The sequence below is a fragment of the Pocillopora damicornis genome, chromosome 7 (genome assembly GCF_964200805.1).
Source record: "Pocillopora damicornis chromosome 7, jaPocDami1.2, whole genome shotgun sequence".
Classification (NCBI taxonomy): domain Eukaryota; kingdom Metazoa; phylum Cnidaria; class Anthozoa; order Scleractinia; family Pocilloporidae; genus Pocillopora; species Pocillopora damicornis.
In genome coordinates this window covers 14117407-14123491 of record NC_142676.1, presented here as the reverse complement: position 1 = coordinate 14123491, position 6085 = coordinate 14117407, and the positions used below count along the sequence as shown (strand labels likewise).

The following is a 6085-nucleotide window of genomic DNA, read 5'->3' as shown; positions in this document are numbered from 1 at the left end:
TTGTCGTGAATGTGTTATTTTATTTTATTTTATTTTTTGTGCAGGATTTCTTTAAGAATTCCACAAATAGGTAACAAAATGAAAGGCAAGCTTGCGTTTGCCGTTTGCCGTTAAACGTCATGCTTAAAGTGCCTATTGATAAATATAATCTTTGCAAGCGCGAAGTCGTGGAAATAGAGTCGATAACAACGCATGTATATTCAGTACCAGGGGGTGACTAAATTTACGAAAACGTCAAAAAGTAGTTTTTCAGAATGGCACTGATTCAAAACACTCAAAAGAGATCTACAGCGTTTTTTAAGTGAATTCGCGCAGGTTTTTGTTTAAAACATAACATTGACTAAGAAATAAATATTAGTTGGCCCTGCACTCGGTACAGCGATGTCTGCAGACGAATGTCTGTCTGGGTGTCCTGTGCACGTTTAGCATGATTGCGTGACAAACATGAGTGATGACACACGACTTCGTTGGTGAACATCGTTGTGCCATTTGGGGAGCCAAACGTTTCTTAACTGAAACTGTAAGCAATCAAAGCATCTTGGTTTATCGTGCAAAAAAGACTTTTGTATATACTGGAGTTGTATGGAAGCAGAAATAAGTCAAGAGTTGCGATGGTCTGCGATTTGCACGAAATAGATCGGGCTATTTCTTCGCAGTAATTAAGAGCCCCAAATTAATTTTTATATCCTTGAAAAGAACATCGTTTCCAATTTTCAGAAATGCTCATCTCAAGTGATTCCGAGTTATACCGAGTAGGAAAAATTTTTATTGAAAAACTGCTCCAAAATGAAATTTTTAATCAATCAAATTTTGGCGATTTTCAAATATTCGCCAATAATTCATAGTTATGTCAATAATCCCGTTATTAGGTTGAAATCATTTTTTAATACCTCGTATACAAATAGATAATATTCGGAAAGATTTGCTTTCTTTTGCGCTTTTGAAGAATAACGTTTTTGTTTCCCTACTCGTCGGCTTCATTTCGGCCACTGTTATGGCGGTTGGGGCTCGATACAGTGTTTGATGATTTTCTAGAAAATAAAAACAGTTCTGAACAAAAAAATTATACCACGTTTATAGACTTACCCTAAGGTATCTTTGAGCGAAGTATGAAGGTAGGGCTTTTTCTAGGCATGTGCCACATTTTTTTGATTTCACGCGGTCTCCAGAAAAATTCTCTCTTAAATCTTAAAAATGTGTAACCCCATTGAAAATAGCTAAGAGTGCAACGCCACAATAGTCAATGCGGCCCTATCCTTGGAATAGGAAGTCGTCGTGTGTTTCGAGCGAAAAAGATCGTCAAGTGATCAAACAACACCGGCCAGATTATGGTCACGTGCTCGGCAACGACTTGTAGAAACCGATCATATTTCATTCTCATCATCAAAAGAGCCACGTTTGCAAAGAAAACCAACAAAACGAAACAATTATAACGAAAAGACCGAAATTGGCGTAGCTGCCGAAACGTCCGGAAAAAACCCTGAAACGAAAGAAATAATGCTGTAAATGAACACTTTTCTTATGTCATGGGTATGTGTATCCGTGGAACTTCCATGTCAACAGCTTGCTCTGTCACTCACAAACTCTTCGTGATTTTCGCTGCTAGTGCATGGAAGATTCGAAGACCCTTCTAATTTGGTCTTTAGGTTGATCATAGTACTAATCTGAAACATTCGAAGTCCAATTCAATTTAGTAAATTTCAAAACAGCCGTGTAAAGACAACTAACATCGCAACGATAGATGCAATCACAATGGCGCCAGGACCTCGGACTTCCTCGGAAGGATAGATCTCGCGTTCGGAGCCGACTAATTACGACTAATTACGAAGAGTCCCCGCCAATTTGCAAATGCCAGAGTGCTCAAAACAACTCCTTTCTACGCTAACGCGTATCTACGAGTTAAAATGAGCACACCATTGTTGTAATGATGTAACTCAACATGAAACTACATCGTAACTGAACAGTCTGAGGGCAAATGAAGCTTGGAAAGACGCACATATACCCTGATGAGACCACTTTGTGGTATACATTTATGCTATTTGTTCATACAATATTCATCTCCCAACTATCTGAATTCAAAATAGCCATGACTTCTTCTCTGACCTCACATAAGCTAGCATATGTGCTGGGCACCTCTAAAGTGTAGCTACAGGTGTGGGCAATAGGCCCCCTTGGTAGACCTTCACTGTTTTTGAATGATATTGTCAACCTGTCAGTGACAAGAACGTTAGATGCAGTTGTGAATCACAAGAATTGAGTAAGCTTAGCTTCGTCAAGCCCCCTAATAAGTCTCTTCAGGTGGGCCAGTGTTTCCGTCTCAGCTGCTGTAGCCGGACTGCTTTGAAGTTGGCCAGAAACTTTAACATTACCTGGTGTGATGGAAGAATATAATTGATGTAATGATTCTACATCTGGGAAAGAAATCTTAAGGTGAGAAAGAATTGGCTGCCAGCAGTCACTCTCATATTGGGTTTTTTATATTATCTCTTTGTAAGCAATTTGTCTAATGACTTCTACTAAATTGCTGTGTGACGTTTCTCTTACAGTCAAATGCTAACAAAAAGTCAAGCATCTCGTCATTGTCGCATGTAATACTGTCAGCCAAGCAGCCTTCTATAATACTAGCTTCGGATGGAAAAACATAACCCTTGAAGGAATCTTGCAACATTTTACGGGTAATGCTTCCCTTCCCAAAAAGACAACCAACAAAAAAGGCTTATTTTAAGAGGAAAATACAGACTCCCTGTGTATCCCTTCACAAGTATCCTCCCCACTGCTTCCCACACATTGCAGTCAAAGTTGTTTCTAATATAAGAGTCTCTTCACTGTCCCCCAACATGTGTGATTCATTGGAGTGACCTGTGAATTCTAATGACTTTAGAAAGCGCTTCACCATTATTTGATAATGAAGTTGGTGGAGATATTTCATTAACATTAACTACAGCTTCCAAATTGTTAATTGACCGATTGTTCCCAATTCCTGACAAGGAGGGCATTGGATCTCCAAAGATAAATAGCTCCCCTGGGTCTGTGGATACAGCCTCACTGTTTTGATACTGCAATGACGAGGAAATTGCATTACCAGGGGTCTCTGAGAGGTCACCAGTGTAATGACCAAAGGATGGTATCATAAGCTGTTCATCATCTTCATCCCTATCTTCCTCTTCAAAGGGCTCTAGACATCTAATGTACACACTCGCTTGACCTGAGAGCTTTATTATTCTGCCATCCATTCTAACTCCTTTTGCTGGTTTAGGAGTTACTAAAATTCCATAACAAGCTTATAAAGAATAAAGTTACAATCACAAAAATGAAGCAGGTCTCATCAATAACTCCCAAAGAAAAAAACCACTAAGTTAGTTACTAAAAATAGACTTTATCTACGAGTTCTTTTGGAGTTTTTGCCTTACAATATGGAATGTACATGAACTTTCAAAAATAATGCAATTTTTACTATTAGTTACTCCTCTTATCGAGCAGGAGGAACCATAAATAAGTTAACTTGAGGTATTCAAACATAATATCCTCTCTCAGAAGTTGACTTTCAACGTTTCTTTTTAAGTCTAGTTAAGTCCACTCTTTATTGATGGGAAACTGGTAGATAATCAGGCCCCTCTCCTTTAACTTCACTTTTTTGACGTGGCTTGGTACTTCCTTTGTATTAGGGTTTGGAATTATCACCAAGTCTTTGTGGAAGATTATTTTACTGGGACGCCCACTCCTGTTTCCTCGGGACATAAAACTTGTAAAAGTACTCGTCGAAGTTCATTTTCTAGTTGCGGTTGCCCCATGTGCGTTGAAAGTTGAAAATCAGCGTTAGAGCTCTGCTGAAATGGAACGGCTTGTTGATGGGACAGAGGAAGTCGGAGCTCCGTTGGTAGCCGTCAACGCTGCTACATTTTCGATATCATTATTGTGAAGATTTTCGATGGCCTCGAGAGCCTGGTTATCTATGGCACACGCCGGGGAGATGTGCTACACATCTTTGTTGTTGGCAGCCGTTTTGTTCGAGTCCAAGCGCAATGCAATGTGGAGGTCACAAAGCTGACCATGAAGCGTTTCTTATATCTTCTCTTAAAGCTGCCAGGTTTGATTGCTTCCCCCACCCTTTTTCCTTAACGTTTCAAACTCCTCTAATATACGCGGAAAATTAATAGAGAAGTCATTTTCAACTCGTGTTTGAACTTGTTATTTTATTTTCTCTTTTGTCTATTCTCGTTTCATGATTGTCCTCTGACTGGAAATACACAGCGTGATTTTTTCTGTTATTTAATTTGGTAACCTCAGCTGATGCATAGGCAATGCACAAAATTTTATTTGACTATACTTTTATAGCCAATACAAATTCCTACACATAATAAAATGTTAGAAAGGTCAGAGGAAAAGTTAATGTGCCATACATCTGCAAGATTTTATGTAGTAATTTCAACTAAATGAATATTAATTGACACTAGGAGATCTAAGAATATTCAAAAGAATAGAAAATTTGGTTGAACAATTAGAATTCAACATTGGCCGGATAAACAAGGTTCTTAGGAAAAGAAATGTGTACAAATGAAAAAACTAAGCAAACTTTTCACAACACCTGCCTGTACTCGTACGGCACGCAGTAAAATTATTTGAAGTAATCATAATACCAGTTTTTATTTTCGAAACACACACACATGCAGATTTCATATAAATCTGTAAGTCAAGCCTGCCATGAATTCAAAATTTTGTTGCACACCTCAAAAGGAGAAAAAATAGATTTCAAGTTTCTATTTATTCAGTTTAGGTTGGTCAGGTAAAATTAAGTCAAACTTTCATACGACGACAGGTTCAAGAAATTTTCACGGCTAATTTATATGGTTAGCCTATCTAGAACAATCACCTTCACGTGCACATTAGACAAGGTTTGGGCTGATAATAGGAAAAATCACTGTTTTGCAAGAAGATAATGATCGAGAATTGGTAGAAAACCTCAGCCCTGGGTCTGCCGTTAATTTTAAACTTAAGAGAATGCTTTTAAAATAGCAATTTGCTCATGCACAAAATATCTATCCGTGGTAAGAGGGCTTTCCTTTCTTCATTTAAAAAAAATACTTTCATCTTTCCGCAAGCTCACTGGACTGAATGAAAATTATACTTGACCATACACAACGTGTAAAGTATCTTGTGTAAGTAAGTTCACAAATTTAGAAAGAAGCCCTTAACAGGATATATTTGGTATGATATAGGATCTTAAAATCCATAGCATTACTTTGGGTAGCATATGTTGCAAAATGGCCATAATCTCCGCCATCGTCTGTTTTTTTCTTCTGTATATTGTTGGTTACACGTTCCAGTACAAAAAGAATAAGAAAATTTCATGCAAATTATGGTTGTTTGGTCACTTGATTCGGTCTGACCACTTCATTCATTTCAGCCATTTGGGTTATCTTTGTTGGTGGGGTCATTGGTTTATTTAGACCGTTCAAGTACTTTGTATCGGTTGGGCTATTTGTGCTATTCATGCTGGTTGGATTATTTGAGCCAGTGCCCTACATTTTTGTGCAATTTTTTTTACACCAGGATATCAAGTGGGAAGTTCCAAAAATAGAAAATAATATCTTTAAAGATGCAGCTTAACATCAAGTGGAACAGCAACAGTGACTCTTTCTTTATCATTTGGAGTTTTGAGATCGTAGTACAGATCAGCCACAACACAATGCTGTCAATCTTTGACACTGGTATGAATGCTCCAACAGACTCAACTTCAAATGACGGCAAACATACTTGAATGGGCAAGCCAAAATTGAATGTGGGTGGATTTTATACCAATGAACACAAGCCAGCGTGTATAAGAGGTCTACAGTTTCACCACTTGGGGATCGAATGGTCACAGTGCTGGAAGAAATACTGTATGATTCCTGTGTAGGAAGAAGGAAACATGTTATTCTAGAGTCTTCTAAATTCTAAATAAGACTGTTCTTACTCACCTGTATGTTGTAGTTTAGACTGATTTAAGCTAAAATGGCTGCAAAATTGTCTGATTTGTTTTCTCTTTCATTGAAAAACTATGGTAACACACCTGGAAAATAATTTTGTCTCGAAATTCATTTTCAAC

At 37.9% G+C, this 6085-nt stretch overlaps 2 pseudogenes; both read right to left on the bottom strand.

The window, feature by feature from the left end:
- Positions 1–1574: 1574 nt before the first annotated feature.
- LOC149042701 (uncharacterized) lies at positions 1575–2807 on the bottom strand (annotated as a pseudogene).
- A 5-nt stretch (positions 2808–2812) lies between these two features.
- Positions 2813–4052, bottom strand: LOC113683788 (uncharacterized; annotated as a pseudogene).
- Between the last annotated feature and the right edge of the window lie 2033 nt (positions 4053–6085).